Below are 1,388 nucleotides of genomic sequence, written 5' to 3'. Positions count from 1 at the left end.
AATAGCCTTGTCCTAGTACAAATGCTCCAACTTAGTAACCAAAATGTTCATGTTAACCACCACGGACTTGAGCACTGTGTGAAAAAGAGACGTAATGTTCTACAAGGTGGACTCACTCTTGGTTGAGTGTTGAGATGGGATTGAGTTAAACATTGAGATTCATTTCGTACATGGTTATATATCAAGAAATGCATTGTCATAAGCTTTCATGTAAGATCAAGAGAAAATAGGTTTCGTAGTGAGAAAATAGGTTGCAAAGCTTCTAGTTTGTGCATACTAAAATTCATGAATTTTTGCCTATGTTTTGAATTCAACCATCAGCAAGCTGATTGTAAGATAATGTTTCTATTTTTGCATCTGATTTAATTTCAAAAAAAATATTGTTTTGTGACGAGTATAAAAATGTTATAAATCAACAAATAAGATATTTTGATTATCCATAAAAATTAGATAGTCTAATTAAGTGTGCACTGTAGCGTGTTGAGCTTTCCTTGCACTTCTTTTGTGTTGGGTAATCTTAGCAATGTTGTTATATTGAGATATCAAATAAAAATCCTTTTTTTTCACTCATAGGCCTCAAGTTATGAGGTCTAAAATGAGGTCATGTGGTCTTGCTACAAGAAATAGTTTCCCTTCACTGAGTCCCCTACCCTTGACCTCATCACTTGTGATTCTTACACACATAGCTGTAATAAATGCCTAAGGAACTCCAACTACTATAGAAATCTTTCTCTGCCTTTGACTATTTAATAAAAATTTCACCATGCACCTTCTTTACCAGTTTTAATTTTATTTGTTTTAGGGGCTTGTAACTTATACAGACGATGTATTATCCTTAGTAATTGGCACAGTCTGCATTGCCCTGAACATATATTTTATATGAAATCCTCCATTTAATTAGAGGATGCAGCTATCCTCCCACAAAAATGTACAGTTGACCAATTTTCAAAAGATCAAAAACATCGTGAACTTTTTTGAAAATTTCAGCATTTGATCTTCATGATCTACATAATTTGTAGTCAAAAACAACAAAAAAATTGGAAAAAAATCACTGTGTTTTCATGAATCTGGAAAAAAGTTCGACTTTGTTCTGTCTTTAGTACTTTATTGTTGGAGATTAGCCTGTACCTTAATTAGATACTCTACAAACACTGTAGACATTGATGTTTCACATAAAATTGACTAGTGTCATTTTTAATCTATGATGGTCAAGATACTGAAATATCCTCTACAGATTTTGAAAAATAAGTTTAAGCAATCAGCCAAAGACATCTGTTCTTAGCTGTATACAATTTCAACATTTATAACAGGCATTGAATTGACAATGGTGCTGCATTATCAATATCTGGGAGTTCAGTAGGGGAAAGAAGCAACAATTACTCAACCTC

Source organism: Cupressus sempervirens, chromosome 7, assembly GCF_028749045.1.
Source record: "Cupressus sempervirens isolate cs-2001-9-10 chromosome 7, ASM2874904v1, whole genome shotgun sequence".
In the NCBI taxonomy this organism is placed as follows: domain Eukaryota; kingdom Viridiplantae; phylum Streptophyta; class Pinopsida; order Cupressales; family Cupressaceae; genus Cupressus; species Cupressus sempervirens.
The sequence above is the reverse complement of the archived record's forward strand: the minus strand, read 5'-3'. Positions refer to the sequence as shown.